The 18,005-nt window shown below is 43.7% G+C and overlaps 1 pseudogene across 1 annotated transcript; it reads left to right on the forward strand.

The window, feature by feature from the left end:
- The first annotated feature begins 16,223 nt into the window (after nucleotides 1-16,223).
- LOC309802559 (cathepsin Z-like) lies at nucleotides 16,224-17,241 on the forward strand (annotated as a pseudogene). The gene has a single exon. The product of its transcript is annotated as a cathepsin Z-like (transcript).
- Nucleotides 17,242-18,005: the final 764 nt, after the last annotated feature.

Here is an 18,005-nt window from a genome sequence, read left to right on the forward strand (position 1 = left end):
CTACTGCTCGTGAGATGTTTCAGTTTTCTTGTGGGAGGACAAAGACCTGTAAAGCTATTTTGCTGCAGGTAACAGGAGGCCTTGAGATCAGATGGAAAATAAAAGCCCTGTTTAATAGGCCAGGTGGTGCTATGAAAAGAACAAAGGCTTTGGAGGTAAAGAGTGATCTTCCAATCCAGGCTCCAGGACTTAAAAGCTGGGTGATTTTAGGCAAGTTACTTAACCCCTCTGAACCATATTTTTCCTATCTGTAAAATGGGGTTAATATTACCTTCTAAGTCTGTTGTAAGGATTAAAGATAATCTATGTAAAATGCTAGGTACAAAGCAGGCCCTAAACTATTAGGGTTTTTCTCACTATTAACTGAAGACAGAAGCATCTGACCTGATTCTGTTTAAGCCAGCTTGATATTTCCTGTCTCCAGCAGTGAGGTGAAAACTAGAAATAAGACAAAATTTTATACACATAGAGATTCTATTCAAGGTCTCTATGCATTATAGAATAATGGAGGATCTAAATTTTTAGAAAATCATCTACTTTATCAAAAGATCAAAACAATATGGCCACTTGCTCCCAATGAAACAAATGAGTTTTGATGTTAGCTGAGTAGCAGTATAAAGTCAGATTTAGACGCTAAGGGTGGAAACTATCTTCTTTAGGGTTCCCGGAAACAGCTGCTCTGGTGTGGTGTACACAGGAAGTGCTGAAAGTGCTTGTAAAGTATTTTACTAAAGTGCCCTTTATACATATTTATACACACATTTTTATAACTCATTTCTGTACCTTTGAGAATGAATCTTAAGAGAAAAAAATGTAGTCAAGCAAATCCTTTGCTAGGATTGTCAAGGCTAGGCTTGACCATTGATTCATCCTTTGTCATTGTCAAGAACTCCTGGTGCTGTACAAACAAGCAAGCCTGGGTAGGCAAAAAGAGGTGAGGGAAGTAAACAACAATGTGAATTCCTGTTCTATGAGGGCCTGGACTTCAAGTAATTTTCTTCTACCTATGTTTTAATTTTCTTTCATGAATATGCTTTTAAACTTTTAAACCCTGATCTTTCCCCTCCAATCATGGATATACAAGCACATATGCATTGCCCACCCACCTCCTCAATACACACACATGCACACACACACACTACACACTACACAAGAGTGTGAATACCACCAGGCAAGAGTCACTGATGTTACCTTGGAGGCTGGCTACAAGAATTCTACAAAGTTTGATACAAAAATATCATGTTTTTTTTTAATATCTGTAGAGTAGAGATGGAAGTAAGGGGTGTGTGGGGAGAGATTTCCTTCTTTCTTGAGATAACCATTTATGCTTACATTTGATACAGATTTTCTCTCTCCTCTACTTTTTCTCACTACCTGTCCCAGTTTCTAAAATACTTTCCCTACTCTTCTTATTCTTGTTCTAGTCTTCTTGGATCTGTGGGCAAATAAAAATATATGGGTGCTGATGAAGGGACTGAGGTGCCCTTCTTTCTTTCTTTTTTTTTTTTTTTTTTTTTTTTTTTGCTGTACGCGGTCCTCTCACTGTTGTGACCTCTCCCGTTAAGGAGCACAGGCTCCGGACGCGCAGGTCCAGTGGCCATGGCTCACGGGCCCAGCTGCTCCGCGGCATGTGGGTTCCTCCCGGACCAGGGCACGAACCCATGTCCCCTGCATCAGCAGGCGGACTCTCAACCACTGCGCCACCAGGGAAGCCCCCTTCTTTCTTTTTTTGAGGTGCCCTTTTTTTTTGAGGTGCCCTTCTCTAAGTTAAACATTTAAGTTTCAGGGAATGACTTCTCTGGAATGATATCTAAAATAAAACATTTATAAATTGGACAGTGTTTAAAATAAGGATGTACAATTGGCTCATCACAGAAAGAAACAGAACTCATTATCTATGTAATAAAGACATTTGGGCATTAAGCACTATATGACACATTATGAAGTTAGATATATTAGATGTGATTCCTGGCTTCAAAACCACCAACTAGGGAAGAGCCAAGATGAACTGAGATATTTTTAAGGACAGTTTGATGATTGCATATTCATAAAAAAGAATATCTACTTAATCCCCACATAAGCTTTTTAGTAGATTCACATGTTTGCCAATGCTGCAGGGCTGTATGTTGCCCCCAGTGCACTGGAGGACCCACTTCATGTGATGATGGTGCCCTTCAGGGTCCATAGAAGGTGGGCTCCTTGCTCTGAGGGCTGGCTGTGAATCAGGCAATGAAGAGCCGTGGGAAGGGGGGCACTGGGCACATCTAGAGTTCCCGTGGCTCCTTTAATAGCTTTTCAGGCTCCTTCTAACTCTCCCAGCCAGCTCTCACTGTTTTCTGGGCTCGGCCTTCACCTCACAGTTACTTCTAGGTTTTCATTCCTTTAGAATTGCTGTGGACCAGGAAGGAAAATAACCAAGCATATTTCATTTAAGTCTAAAAATAGATATTAATACGATTGATAAAATGAATAATTTAATGCTGCTCGGGCAATATTAAATGATCCTAGCCACTGGGATCCCCTGGGATCTGGCTGCGGGTTGGAGGAGGTCCAGTGGTGGGTAGGTCACAGTAGAAGAGCTTTACGTTAACTCAGTTAAAACGCTGACCTGCTAGTACTGAGGTACTTGTGCAGAGCAACTTCAGCGGAAGCCTCATTGGGGCGTTCCAAGAAGGCAAATGACTGCTCCCTGGTGTGTGAGTTAGGGGGTTAGGGATGGTAAGAAGGGTCTGTGGATTCACTCAGTGCAAAGACTTCAGCCTACCAGCTGGGTGACCTTGAGCAGATTATTTAACCTCTTGAAGCCTTAATACCCCTTCTTTAAAATAGGAGAGAAGGGCTTCCCTGGTGGTGCAGTGGTTGAGAGTCCGCCTGCCGATGCAGGGGACACGGGTTCGTGCCCCGGTCCGGGAAGATCCCACATGCCACGGAGTGGCTGGGCCTGTGAGCCATGGCTGCTGAGCCTGCGTGTCCAGAGCCTGTGCTCCGCAACGGGAGAGGCCACAGCAGTGAGAGGCCCATGTACCGCAAAAAAAAAAAAAAAAAAAAAATAGGAGAGAAAAAGTACCCAGCACATAAGGTTTTTGTAAGGATTAATGAAAAATTCATGTAAGGTGCTCAGCACACTGCTCGGCATACAATAAGCGTTCAAATGCTAGCGCTTATTAAAAAAACACATGCACACAGCTTGGATCCTCACTGTATTTCACCATGGGGTTTCATTTTCAAAAGCTAGGACACTTTAAAATGAGAATCTTCTCTTTTTTCCACCAATTAAAACCTCTTGGTTAAAGAAAAATGATAGAGCAAGAATGGGTCTTATGGAATAGCACTTAGGATATGATTATGGGATGGAATGTTTTCATGTAGGCATACATCAAAGGCTGGAAGGCTTTGGCGGGTATGTGTTAATATAGGAAGTGTCCCTTTAATAGTTAGATTCTGACCTGAGTTTAAAGGGCTGGAGGGGAAGATATGGAGAATTTTAGGCAAAGACCACAAAAGGAAGGAGGATAGTCATCTAAATAAGTTAGGCAGAAACTGGGGAGGGGATGAGATTAGGTGTTTATTAGTAAGGAGGCTTTCAGGGAAAGAACCACATCCTATGTAGCTTAAGCAAACATGGGACTTGATTAGCTCATGGAAGTGAAATCCAGGCTCCAGGCAGGGCTGGATGCAAGGCTCAAATGGTGTGGTATGGGAAGGCCCCCGCCTCCACCTGGTAGATAGATTCTCTCCAGTGGTAAGCAAGACTCACATTCTTTTAGCTCAGTGCAGGGAGAAAGCCTTATCTGAGAACCCAGATTTCAAGAGGTTTGGCTTGACCTGGGTCACAGGTCCAACTTTATCGTAGTCACTGTGGCCTTGGAGAAATTGGGTGCTCTGGGTGGAGGTGGGGGGGAGGTCAGCTGACTGAACCACATGGATGGGTTCACCACCACCAAGAGGAGATTTGCTCCCAGGAAACAGGGCAAAGGTGCCGGGCAGGCAAGAGGAACATGGCCCCAGCTGGTAGTGCTCGGCCTAACCTCCCCTCACCATCTGCCAGTACCCCATGGGCATCTATACCTTCTGCTTCAGCTTGACACCAGCCCCCTGAGCCAACGAGACCCCCTGAGGTGACTGTGAAGTCACATGGGGTCCTGGAAAACCCATCATATAGCAGATAGTTGTCAAGAGGACTAAGTGTAGACAGTTTCTTTGTTCCAAGAGATTTGGGGCTATGACAGAACTCGCTGAATATGAGATCAACAGAGTAAAGAGTGGGGTGAGGTTATTGCTCAGGCAATAGTAAATAAGCGCAGCCACTGGGACCATGTGGGATACAACCGCAGGTTGGAGGGAGTCCAGAGCTGGGTAGGTTATAGTAAACGAGTTGTGAGTTAACCCAGGTAAAGTGCTGATGTGCTAGCACTGAGTTACATGTGCAGCCTCAGTTCTACTGTCCTTCCTATAGGTACCATATGTGGTCTTCAGTTCAATGGAGTATTATTCTCTCTAGTAGGACAATCTCAAGGACATTTCTGAGAGCTGTTTATTTACATTAAGAATTAGCACACATCCTGTTCTTGATATGCATACTACAAAAGCTTCTGGGTGAGGAGGCACATGGGGCTGGGGTATGGACCAGAGGAAAGAATGAGCACAGGTTACTAGAATGCTTTAGAAATCCTTTTCTGCTTCAGATAAGTGGCTAATTAAATTTGGGGTTGGCTACTGGAAAAGTGCCAATTATGGAAACGAGCATCTGTTGATCACACTTTGCTTCAGAGGCTTGGCTCCTGACTAGAGCCGTGTTGGGGGGAACGTGGGGAGCCGTGCTAGCACCACACACAGAGGTGGTAGGAGGAGTGATTCATCATATTTACTTTCAGGCTTTCATCTTGTAACAAGATTAATTCAGTAGAATTCAACTTCCAGAGAAAAATGGACCATTTATTGTTTTAGATTCAGGCTTAGGCACAGCAGGTGGATTTTCCAAATTGCCTCATTTGACATTTCCTAGAAGTGTAAGCTAACATGATTCCATTTTTTGGCAACTGGAAAGTTATATTTGAACATTCTACAAGTCAGTTGGCAGGACTGTGAATTTCAAACATTTAACTATCTTGCTTGAGCTTGAACTTGATTTTGTCGAGTGATTTGCAACTGTGTGACAGTCCTTTTTTAGGTCTGGAAATCATCTCAGAAAATTTAAATCATTTGCCAAAGGTCACTGAATAATATACACGTTAGAGCTGGGGACTGGTGAATATTGATTAGAATCCAGTTCTCTTATATCTCGGAGTCACTTGTAGAAAGTGACTGTCATTTGTGATGTGTGTAACTTTGTTTGCACATGGAGTAAGTGAAGATTTTTGACACCCATCTTCTCCTGCTGGCTTTTTCCCCTGGTACTTCTAGGGCTTGCTTACTATGGTGTCTGCTCTTACCATAAGTGAGCATGGAAAGCTACAAATCACATTTAATTTTCTTCTAGAAGCACATGTTCCTGCTGTGTTGGGCAGATTCAGCAGGCAAATCCACTTTGCCAACAGTAATACCATATTCCAGGTAATGATGTCCTTTGATCTTTTCAAATGGAAATGGTAGGCCTAAGCAAATTAAATCCAAGCAAGTACCATCAGTTAATGACTTCTTAATTATTAGATGTCTCATCTTCACCAGTTGTCTCTAAGATACCATATTAATCCACTATTCTAATATATTTGTCCATACTCCTTTGGTGATTTCTTTTTTTGTTGTTGTTGTAATTCATGTATTTTGGGGGGGGGGCTTAAAATTACTTCATTTTATTGCAGATTGCATCCAAGCATAAACACACAAAGTATTGCCTTTACAGCATAAAGGAAATCTATCAATAAAATTTAAACTATCAAGTTAACCTTTAACTTCCTCCAGAAAGAATCAGATACGGAAATGCAAGTAATACCACAATAATGTGCATATGAATTGTTATTAAATTTTTTTTTTTACTATGGTAGTATATATTTTTATTTTTTTATACAGTAGGTTATTATTAGTTATCTATTTTATACAAATTAGTGTATATATGTCAATCTGGGGGTTTCTTTATTCAATAATCCTTTAGGTTATTCTTTAGTGTTTTGCTTGTTTGTTTTTATGGGTGTCACAGATTTCCCCCGTATTCCTCTATATCTTTGGGATTATTTAACATATGTAGTCTTTTCTTGTTTATAGAATTTCTTTCTTTTTTTAAAAAAAAAAAATTTATTTATTTATTTGGCAGCACCGGGTCTTAATTGTGGCACGTGGGATCTTTGTTGCCTCATGCGGGATCTTTGTTGCGGCATGTGGGATCTAGTTCCCTGACCAGGGATCGAACCTGGGCCCCCTGCATTGGGAGCGCAGCATCTTAGCCACTGGACCATCAGGGAAGTACTAGAATTTCCAATATTTGGAAATTACTCAGGTAGATAAAATTCAGGCATTTTCTGGGGGTGTGGGTTTGAGAAGAGATGAGACAGTGGATGAGTTTGGATTTAGACTTATTTATTTAGATGCCTCTGGTACACCCAGGTGGATATGACCGGTATGCACTTAGAAATGGTTTGGAACTCAGACAAGAGTTCAAGGCTAAAGGTAGATCTTTGGAATTATCAGTTTTTAAGTAATATGTGACTCCATGAGAATAGATGTAAACATCCAAAGGAGAAAGTGTAAGTGGGAAAAAAGCTAGTATTAAGGGCAATCAGTGTGGCATGAGTGGCAGGTGAAGAGACAGGAAGACAGTGGATTCAAGGAGATTGGCAGAGAGAAGGTGAGAAGTAGTACTGAGAGGTTTTTTAGGATGGAGAGCGTTGACCATGTTTCTCAGGGAGAAGAGGGAGAGGGGGAATTACTGACAAGGGAGAAAATGAAGAAGGAAGAGGATGGGGGCTGTCGATGGTTTGAGGTTTCCAGGTGGTGGGGATACTATCAGAAGCACCATGTGGGTCTTGGAGGGGGGTACACATTCCTTCAGCTAGAAAGAAGGAGGTGAGTGAAAATGCAAGTTAGGAAGTAGAAAGGAGAGAAATGGAGGGAGATATCAGTCCTGATGCCCTTTCCCTTCTTTATGAAGCAGGAGGCTGGGTGATCTGCTGAGCAGGAAGGGAAGGCTGGTAAAGTTTGGGAGCATCTTTATAAATTAAAATATGTAGTGTACCTAGATCTTGTTGAACTCATATATTACATTTCCATTTTGGAATCGAAGTCATTTTTCACTTCCTTCTGAACCTCATAACATCATGATCAAGAGACAACAACAGGGCTTTCCTGGTGGCGCAGTGGTTGAAAGCCCGCCTGCTGATGCAGGGGACACGGGTTCGTGCCCCGGTATGGGAAGATCCCACATGCCGCGGAGTGGCTGGGCCCATGAACCATGGCCGCTGAGCCTGCGCGTCCGGAGCCTGTGCTCCGCAACGGGGGAGGCCACAGCAGTGAGAGACCCGCGTACCACAAAAAAAAAAAAAAAAAAAAAAAGAGAGACAACAACTTATAACAAAAGCCATGGAGGCATGAGGGTCCCAGCACTGCTTGTAAAACTCACCCTGGGAATTTCTGACTAGCTGAAGGCTTGCCCTCAGATGTGCACCTTGGTCTAATATAGCAAATCTATGCAGATCTGATTGATGGCCGAGTAATTTATGTCTTAACTAAGCCCATAAATTGACTCACTCTTTGAGATTGTTCTATCTTCTTTGGAGATGGAGTAAAAACTCCTTGGGGTAGGGAGGTCCCCTGAGAAATGTTAGTGCTCCTGAAGTAATACTAGGCTAGAAAGCCTTTTATTGTGGGATGAGTGTGACAGCTAAGAAATGGAAAGAAATAAATGTGAGTCACACAAAAACCTCATTCCATGACCTTCAGCCCTTGTCAATCATATTTAAGAAAATCCTGTGAGGAACTTCAATATTAGATATTTTCTTTATATTTTATATAATATTTATAATTGCTATATACTGTGGCTCCACCTGGGATGAAAAATCAGTCGCACGTCGTTTCACTTTCCTCCTCCGTTTTAACTTACTTGCTGTTGCATGAGGCAGAATCTCCTCTAGCAGAGTGATCAGCCATGAGGAAAGGGAGTGGGGAGGACATCCAGGCTTCTGTGTCTCAGTGGAGCCCTTAGAATTTTCAGATTTGCTCTGTTTTCCTTCAGGACTCTACCTTTGCCCTGGGTTTCCCACTTGGTAGCCTAACGTGGAGTAAGCCCAGAGTAGGCTCCCTGCCCCCATGCATCCACAGAACTCGGCAAAAGCTTGCCTCGTCTTGTCTGGACTTCCCACCCCACCTCAGGGCTAGGTACAAAGCAGCTGTCCAAACCTGAGGGAGGGCTGGCTAGAACCTGTTCACTGTTGGCCAGTGGGCAACTTTGGGGCCACTGGTGCTGTGGCTGTCAAGGCCCTGCTAATAGGCACACTCAGTTACACACAGGTTGGGGAAGGTAGAGGGAATCACAGTCTGGGGTGACTTAGCCCTCCTTTCAGCCCAGCTGACAACACAAGACCCTCACATACAGAGTGAACCGAGTGAAAAAGTTAAGGAAAATTAGAACAGGAAGCATTGGAAAGATTTTGCCTTCACTTAAAATTTCCCAGCTTTTCTTTTTAAAAGAAAATTAATGAATTAGCATCCGTTAAGCACTGGTATTCATGGCTTATAAATACTTTCTAAGACTTTGTAGTGCTCACTGTAGGTGTGTAGCATAGCTGTAGTTTTGAACAGCGCCCTTAGACCTCACTTAGTTTTTCCCTTTCCAGAGGGTGTGTTCCCCTCTCACATCATAATGAACCTCTTGAAAAAAGATTGAAAAAAGGAGATTCTTTGGTCAGACACAGATCCTGAGGCTTTTGCCCTCCAGCGCTGACAGATGTGAGAGAGGTCTCGACCTCTAACAGAGGCTTTGTCTGCTCACTGTGTCCGGCGGCCCAAAGCTGGCGAAGCAGCCAGGAGCAATCATAGATGTGGAGACGCTATGTCCCCAGCCACTGTCGTGACCCCTTGGACAGACTCTTCCTCCTGTGTGTGTGCATCTTCCTTCCCGTTTTTTTGTTTTGTTTGGTTTTTTAAATTGAAGTACAGTTGATTTACAATATTGCGTTAGTTTCAGGTGTACAGCACAGCAATTCAGTTATAAATATATATTCTTCTTCAGACTCTCTTCCTTTATAGATTGTTACAAAATATTGAGTATAGTTCCTTGTACTATACAGTGGGCCCTTGTTGGTTAGCTATTTGATATATAGTAGTGTGTATATGTTAATCCCAACCTCCTAATTTATCCCTCCCCTCCCTCCCTTCCAGTTTTTATCAAGTGTTTTCTGTTTTCTCCTGAATCTTCAAACACAGTTTGTGTCTTATTTACTGTTGGATGTATCGAGGATACTGTTTTCCTGCCTCTGAAGAGCTTAAAAAACAGGCCATATTCCTATTTTTCTGAGAATTTAGTTCTGCTTCTAAGTACGGAGATGAAAATACTTTCTAATTCTATAGTCCTTAAGCTTATCTTCCCTCTTAACTTTACCAGGTAGCCAACAGGACTCATGTGCATAAGGGTAGAGGTAAAAGGGGAGAGATAAAGTGAAAGTGTTGTTCTGAATGGGGGTGCTTGGCAGGTCTCTCTGTTCTTGAGCCGGGGAATTGCTATAGTAATCTAAAATCAACAGGAGAAGCGATCCAGGGCCAAGTACCGGGCAGCAATCAGGGTCATGGGTTGCAAGTTGATCTGGGAGTGAAATTACGAGCCTGCGTAAAGCTTTTACAGGGCTTGATTCCAGGAAATAAGGCAAATATATTTCCAAGCTAGTTCATTTAAAGCTGGAGCTTTCAAAACTTTAACACCCTTTTGTTCTCCCTAAATGGCTGGGAATGTAGTGGACTGTGGGTTAGTTTGTTTTCTGCTCAGCATCCCCCTTTCCATCTGGAGGCAATGCCACATTGTGTGTCAAGGTGCAGTGCTCCACCCTGTATCAAGTGTGATCCCCCCTCCCTACCCCAGACATTCAGGGTAGGAACCAGTCTCAGCCAGTCAGACCCTCCTCTCTGGGACTTTGAATATCAAGGGAGTGAAGCAAAGATTCAAAGATCGTTCAGAAACCACTTGTGGCGATGATGTCGTGCTGTGGGCAGCAGTGGAGTGCTAGCAGGGGCAGACAGTCCTGTGGCGTGACCTTGGCTGTGGTCCCTACTGCCCATCCTCTCTTGGTGTCCAGCCCGTTTCCTGAGCCTTGGCCTCCAGCCCTCCCATTCATCCTATGAACTCCTCAATATCCTCCCAATACACTCCAGCTGAGAAAAAGTGAGCACGGCTGTCTTCTGTTGCTTGCAATCAAGCATTAGACTGGGCCATCTGATGTTCTGGTCCTCAAATGCAAAGAGGTGTTTCTGGCGCTGCTAGTTGGTCTCTATCTAGAATGGTCTGGCACCACGTGTACTGTGTCCCTCCACATGAGAGCCGCTGTACTTAGAGATTTTAAGACAAGTCTAGAGCCAAGGGTTTCTGGCATGTTACCAAAGTGGACACAAGTAACTTAACGGAGAGAGGAATTTCACTGAGTAAGGGACCTAAACAGTCAATGTTTGCAGGTGTGACTCCCAGGCCACAGACCTAGGTGGCAAGGGATACTGAGTTTTTTCATGTATTTAAATCAACTTAATTTCAACCTCACCTTTTCCTACACAGCAAAAAGGAAATGTACCCACAGGCATACCTGACTGCCCCCCAGAGCCTCCTCACCCCTGGGAAGCCCTGGGTCTCATAGTGCCAAGATACAGGGGGAGGCCCTCTGGTCTTCAGTCCCTGGACTGTATTGGTGTCCTCTGAGACACCCACTGCCCTGGCAAGTACAGTCCCTTCAAACCTACTGGCTGTTTTTTTCCCCTGTGGCACTTGAAGCCTGGGGACCTTTGGCAAGGCTACTGCCTAGAGTTCTATCTCTTTAGGTGTATTATAAAGCTGAGCCTTTGAACATTTGGTCACCTCCTTAGGGCACTATTATGGAGATGGCTCTGGGCCCTGAGGCGTGAGGGGCCCATAGACCTCTGTCCTTGCCTCCTATCTCCTGGAATCTTTTAGTCTGACGAACATTCCACTTTCTTCATGTTTCCCTTACAGGTCCCCCCAACCCCCCTACCATACACGCACCCCACAAATTAATCAATGGCTTAAGCTTTTGAAAACAAAAGTCAAGAAGGAAAATATATTGCAGGCAACTTGTGCTTTATGCTCTGCTGCAAGCATCCTTTGAGACAAGGAAGCACAGAAACCTGTTCTTTGCTCAAATGGTAGAAGGGAGAGAGGGGTCATTGCATGGGGTGGGAGGGGAATAAAAACAAATTAATAGGTTAAAGAAAAGTCTTGTCAATAGCATTTAAAATTAATGAGGGGGAAAAAGAAAACGGAAGTGCTGAAATGCTATCAGCTGCCAAATAGAAGGGTTAATTGGCTTTGTATTTGGTGTCACTATCCTCTGTGATTCCTTAAAGTTTCATAAGCGATGCAACCTCATCTCTAAGCTATTCTGGTATGAATAATTCACTCCCTCCTTTACCCCTCTAACTTTTTAGAGTAAGGAATGAGGAGTGTTTCTTGTCTACATTCTGTAAGTCAAGTCAGCAATTCTAGCTCTAATTAATATGGGACTTCTACTCCAGCTGGAAACAAATATTTGTGTAACAAATGAAAGAGCATGTAATCCACAATCAAGCTTCTTACTGAGCCCCTTATTCCAGCTGCTTCTCTGAATAGAGTCCACTTATTATTATAGTCTCCAATCCTGGGTGGCAAGGCAGCTTAGGTGAGGTATCTCTGCTGGTGTGTGAGCCTAGTAATTTACTGATACATTTAAAACAAGCATATGCTAAAATTTTTTCTTCATTATAGATGCTGATTCCAAGAAGCAAAGGATCCACATTTGGGGAATTTACAGGTCTAATTCATCCCACACATATGAAAGCTGGATTCTGGTAAAATTGATGAATCACTAGATGAGGGAAGGTCAGGTCTTCTTAAACCCATAACCATGATTGACTTTGAGTCACAGAAACTCTGATGCAAATGGGCTTAAACAATAGGGGGATTTATTGTTCCATTTAAAAGGCCAGAGATGGGTTGGTTCTAGAATTGGTTAATCCAGCGGCTCGGTGACATCATGGAAGACCTAGGTTCTATCCAACTTTCCTCTCTGCCACCCTCTAGGCATCGGCTCCTCCTTTATGGTCCCAAGACAGCTGAAGCACTTCTAAGCACCAAATCCCAGCAGGATTTCCAGAGTTAGAGGGAAGGAATGGTTACTTCTTGCCTGTCACTCCTTATTAGCAAGAGAATTTCTCCCAGAACTATGCTCCCACCCAGCACATTTTTTCTCATGTCTCATTGGCTAGAATTGAATCGAAAACACCGCCTCAGGGCTTGATGCTTGGTGACCTTTCCGTGGCACCTGGCCATGGGGACCAAATTTGGGTTTTCTCAAGAGAGGAAGGGATAGGTTTAGTCGGGTGACCAGCAGTGTATATCATGCCAGCTTATCCCCCATGAGCCAATAAATGTCTTGTAAATATGTTTTCTGGAATGTAGTTAGAAGTAAATATATGATATTAATAATACTCTATTAACTGCTTTTTTTTTTTTTGGCCTCAATTTTAATTCCCCAACCAGGGATTGAACCCGGGCCCCCAGCAGTGAGAGCACGGAGTCCTAACCAGTGGACTGCCAGGGAATTCCCTATGCTATTAACTGCTAAATGTTTCATTTGAACTTTCATCAGCTTTTGGAAGACACAAAATAATTTTTAGCAAGCACCTTTAAGGATCTAATCCAGATCATTTTCACTTATTTCAGAGATGTCTTAGGAGTCAGGGAGATGTTATATGATTTGGAGGCTGCGGTACGCGGGCCTCTCACTGCTGTGGCCTCTCCCATTGCAGAGCACAGGCTCCGGACGCGCAGGCTCAGCGGCCATGGCTCATGGGCCCAGCTGCTCCGCGGCATGTGGGATCTTCCCGGACCGGGGCACGAACCCGTGTCCCCTGCATCGGCAGGCGGACTCTCAACCACTGCGCCACCAGGGAAGCCCTGGAGGCTCCTACTTCTTGCGAGTCATCCTGAATTCTAAGATGTCTTCCCCAGCTCCTCGTCAGACTCATCCAGTCATTGTCTCCACATCTTGGTCCTTTGCTCTTTGCTATGCTCTGTACACACCTGTTCCTCTAGAGAGAGCATCTACTTATGTGATGCTCCTGTCACAACCATGTGAATCATGCCCAAATTTACACTTTGGTTCTTTCTTCCAGGTGCTAACCTCACATTTCCATATGACTGGTGGATATTTCCAATTGCATATATTGCTAGTAACTCAAACTCAGCACACTTAATATCATCATACCTTCCCTCATCATCTGCAATTTTATTCCTATCATTTAATGAAGGCCAACCATCTCAAATTCCATCTTCTTTGTGAAGAACTTTCTGATTGTCATCTGTCCAATGAAGCAATATGTAATCAAGTGCCTATCGTGGGCTTGACCTATTGTAGACCCAAGTATAAGGTGGTGAGCAAGCCCCGCTGGAGCATATGTTCCTGTGCAGTGATATATCAGATAATGAGTGACCAATCATCTCAGCTAGAGCTGATCTTTTATCTCTGATCTTCTAAAACTTTCATTGTCTATATAATAAAGATACAGTGATAACAAAGGTGTACCTTGGAGAGAATTTGGACAGGGTGCTCTTCTAAGTGCTTCAAACGTAATAACTCTTTTAACCTTCACAACAACCCTGTGAGGTAGCACTGTTTGCCCCACCATTTTTACAGAGGACGAAACTAAGAACAGAGAGGTTAAGAAACTCACTCAGGTTTACAAAGCTAGTAAGTGATGAGTTTGTTTCCTTGAAAGCCAGGAAAGTAAAATTAGAATAAATTCTATTTTGAGTAAAAATAAAATATTGAAACTGAATGTGATTTTTAATATACCTACTTTTTCATTTTCAATATTTCCTCAACCACATCAATGTCCCAGAAAAAAAAAACAGTTAAAAAATACAATGAAACATCTATGTAGGGACACACATTTTTTTCTTTTGCTTTGGGCTCCAGTATGACTTGACACAGGATTGTTGGAGCCTGTCTGTATTTAAACTTTTGCTATTTTGTGCATCATGAGGTTTTTTGTATTAATTTTGATTTTTTAAAATATTGCATTAAAATATTATTTATCTTGATCACCAAGTTTTTGGCACCCTTGTAAATTTTGTGCCCAAGGTGAGTGTCTCACTCTAATCCTGGCCTTGAGTGATAGAGCTGGGATTCAAACTGAGGCGACCTGGTTCCAGGTCTGTACTTTTAACCACTGCACAGCTCATGTCCTAGAATTATTGATTTTTGTATCTATATCTACGTACCACTGTTCATTCCAATTAAACTAAAAATGCCTTGAGGGCATAGACCATTTGTCATACTGCCTTCCTGTATTCCTAAAGCATCTGGCATGGTGTTTGTTTGGCACATAGGGTGCCTGATAAAGGTTGGTTAAAAGGGGGTCAAAAGACCCCCTTTTCTAGTGGGCTAAAATTTACCATCACCACCAGCTACTTTTACCACAATTTGTAGTTTTGCTTTCTTTACTGCAATTTCCCTCTTATATATTGTATTTTAATTTTATTAAAAAAATTAATTGAATAACCCATTTCATATAAAGATAATGAATGAACACATGTTAACAAAAACATTATGAACATAAAATGCTTTCTTCAAACTAGTATTCTCTTTTTAGTGAAACTTTCTGCATTTTTCAGAAATATATGGCCTTTGGAAAGAACATCTATAAGTTTTAGTTTTGTAAGCCAACAGATGAGTATAGTAAAGAGAAGGTAGAATGTTCATTGACATAATTATCAGCTCTTTGGTTAAAATGTAACCAGTTTCTGAAGTACAACTGTTCTGTGATTTATGCTTCCCTACAAACTAGAGCTCTGCTCATTACCTCTTACACCCGGCTGGGGATCCGCTTCACCTGTGGGTGTACCCTTCTCAGTGTAGTAATGACACGCCTGGGTGGTTATATTTTCTCCAGCACTACTTCTGGGAATGACAGGAAGAGATGAGTATTTTCTCTCCTGCCACTGAACTTAGAAACGTGGCTTTTTTTTTGGAAGAGGGAATCAATAATGAACGCAGCAATTTCATTATATAAAAGCCATTGACTTGTTTTTCTGTACTTTAACATCCTCTGAGCAGGTTTTAGCAGCTTTTGAATTTTATCTTTGCATATTCTATAGTTACCGAAATTCTATAGTATACTATATTATAGTATAGTATAGTATGTTCCATACTTTACTATAGTAAATATAGAATTCTATACTTTCTAGTTTATTTACTGATTTTACAAAAGAGCCTTTCCAGAGCAGAGCCAGGCAAATTGTCACTTGCTTGACATTTGGGAATCATATGGATGCTCCCTTATGCTCTGGGGTTCTGCAGGGAATACAATAGTGTACTCAGGTTAACTCGGAAATCATACTGTTATACGATGCAGTATGAAACACTGTGTAATTACCAAAATTCTGCAGCTATTAATATTTGCCTAATTTTATGAGGAAACAAGGTGTGAGGAGAACTGGATAGAATTGTGAGTTTGTGTGCTAAAGGCAATTTTACTGAATGTCATCCTCCCCGTCAGATCTGTGCCCTGAAACCCCTGCTCTATCTTTGGTGCAGACACAACCTCATGCATTTTAGGGGAAGAAGCCATGGTCCTGGAGAGCATATTATTTTCTCGGCATAGCCTTTAGCGACTCCAGGGGCACATCTGTGTTCATCACTTAGACCAGCGTAGACTGTTAACGGATGGCAACAAACGTAAAGCTTAACCAAGACTCAAGTCCATTGTAACTTCTATTTTAATAGCCTGAGCAGAGAAAACAGTTTAGTAGGTCATCTGAGTGAAACTGGCGAGAGACAGTTTCCAAAGACATGAAGCAGAGTAGCAAGAAGAGTTGGTACAAAATGAGAAAAACAGTTACAAAGGGTGGACAGTGGTAGGGCCCAGTGTCTAAGTCCTGGTGTGGATGTTACCCCTCTGAGTTCTCAGGAAAGGCAGGAACCTTTTGAAAATAAGGCAGCCAGAACTCTATCTGAGGTAAGCCAAGCTTAGACCAGACACAGCAGAAGTCAACGAGCATCCTTTCTACTCCTGCATCGAGGCTGGTTCTATGTACCACGGCAGGGCGCTTGAAATTTAGAGACATGAGGATTCAGAGTTCACTTCTAGTCTTAGATTTAGATGTCAAATAGCTACGAAAGTAACAAATGGGGAGTTCTGGAAGAGTAACAAATGTGATTCAAGAAACAAGAACTGGGGGTCCGATCGCACCGGCGCGGGAGCCATGGCGTCGTTCAGGCTGCCACCGCTGCTCTGGCTGCTCTTGCTGCTGGTGGAGCGGCGCAGGCCGGCTTCCACTTCCGCCCGGGCTGTCGGCCGCTGCGCGGGAAACAGCTCACCCAATTGGGGCGCAAGACATACCCCCGGCCTCATGAGTACCTGTCCCCATCAGATCTGCCCAAGAGCTGGGACTGGCGCAACGCAGATGGGGTCAACTACGCCAGGGTCACCAGGAGCCAGCACATCCCCCAGGACGGCGGCACCACCGCCACAGCCGACCGGAGCCCCAACAAGCGCAAGGGGGCGTGGCCTTCAATGCAGCACGTCATCGACGGCGGCAACGCCGGCTCCTGGGAGGCGGGTGACCACCTGCAGGGGTGGGAGCACGCCCGCCCGCGCCGCATCCCCGACGAGACCCGCAACAACGACCAGGCCAAGGACCAAGAGTGTGACAAGTTTAACCAGCGCGGAACCTGCACCGAATTCAAAGAGCGCCGTGTCATCCAGAACTACACCCTTTGGAAAGTTGGCGACTATGGGTCGGTCTCCGGGAGGGAAAAGGTGATGGCGGAAATCTACACAAACGGTCCCATCAGGGGCGATACGATGGCAACAGAAAAGAGGTCTAACTACACTGGAGGCATCTATGCTGAATACCATGACAAGGCCTACATAAACCACATCATTTCCGTGGCCGGGTGGGGTGTCAGCGATGGGATGGAGTACTGACTTGTCCGGAATTCATGGGGCGAGCGAGGCTGGATGAGGATAGTGACCAGCACCTACAAACATGGGAAGGGTGCCGATTACAACCTTGCCATTGAGGAGAACTGCACATTTGGGAACCCCATCGTTTAAGGCAGACGTCTCCAACGAGCAGTTCTTAAAGAAATGATCTCATGAGCCGTAACCAGAGGGGATCCCATCATCATGGGCCCTGGGTTGGTACTGCCATGGTTCGAAAGAATTGGGGGTTGATGTTCAAGTATCTGACGCCTGGTAACGGCACTGAGCACGGAGGAGAGACACCCATCAAAATGCCTCATGGGCTGAAAGAGCGTTCCCAGGGGAGAATCTGAGAGGGGACGACTTAGCACCTGCACAGGACTGCTTCCTGTCATGATGATGGCAGCGAACCATCTACCAGGAGAAGAGTGATCACCAGACAGTGAATGATGTGACCTACGTTTTCTTCAATAGATGATTTGGCAGCTATGGTTTGTGATGTATTTAAGAGGTAAAACAGTTCAGACTTATCACCAGTTCCTTTATCACCTTGAAATCAGTGGTGGGGTAGTGGGGGGAGATGGCAATATCAAGATGCCAAGGGATGAATAAAATACACACTTCCAGAAGGAAAGGAAGGAAGGAAGGAAGGAAGAGGGAGGGAGGAAGGGAAGGAGAGGGAGAGGGAGGGAGGAAAGAAGATAAGGAAAGAAAAGAAAAAGAAAAAAGAAAAAAGAAACAGGAACTGAGAGCCCATCATGGGGCAAGGTGTTGGCCCCAGGACTGGAGACATGGGCTTGATTAGACACAATGCTGCCCACATGGAGCTGTGGTCTGTCCAGGATTATGTGTCTTACATTCCAGCCCACTGTAGGTTTCCAAGATTGGATGGGGTT

The sequence above is a fragment of the Mesoplodon mirus genome, assembly GCF_964341445.2.
Source record: "Mesoplodon mirus genome assembly, chromosome: 4".
Lineage (NCBI taxonomy): Eukaryota > Metazoa > Chordata > Mammalia > Artiodactyla > Ziphiidae > Mesoplodon > Mesoplodon mirus.